The 381-nt window shown below is 34.4% G+C and overlaps 2 protein-coding genes across 2 annotated transcripts in view; one reads left to right on the forward strand and one right to left on the reverse strand.

Moving 5' to 3' along the window:
• LOC119589273 (alpha-centractin-like) overlaps positions 1-381 on the reverse strand; it is a 52,739-nt gene that overhangs the window by 38,291 nt on the left and 14,067 nt on the right. The gene's annotated exons all lie outside the window — the stretch shown is intronic.
• Positions 1-381, forward strand: part of LOC119589271 (alpha-centractin-like) — a gene marked incomplete at its 5' end in the record, with an annotated part of 5,520 nt that overhangs the window by 1,912 nt on the left and 3,227 nt on the right.

Below are 381 nucleotides of genomic sequence, written 5' to 3' on the forward strand. Positions count from 1 at the left end.
ACTGCATCCGCGGGGCTGTAGTCCCTTTGATCCAGATGATATGACTTGTGGAAAATATTTAAAGTTCTTTTGACTGTACAAATGTTAGCTACTCAACTGATTCTCAGCATGATTAATTTCACAATTTTCTGTGACTTGGTCTATAGCCAGAATTCTGATTCTGTTTTTATGATAAGTAAATATGAATGTATAATAATTTTTTAATAGCATTTAAACCCTCTTTATTGCTATTCAGTATAGCTTCAAAGTTCACGTAGTAATGTTATTTATTTTAAGATGAAATCATGTTTTGGGAAGCATCAGTCAGGTTGAAGTGCTAACAGAGATGAATATTCCTGTCTAGTGTATTGAGAAGCATAGCAATTTATTCCCCCCCCCCCC

The sequence above is a fragment of the Penaeus monodon genome, chromosome 25 (genome assembly GCF_015228065.2).
Source record: "Penaeus monodon isolate SGIC_2016 chromosome 25, NSTDA_Pmon_1, whole genome shotgun sequence".
NCBI lineage: Eukaryota > Metazoa > Arthropoda > Malacostraca > Decapoda > Penaeidae > Penaeus > Penaeus monodon.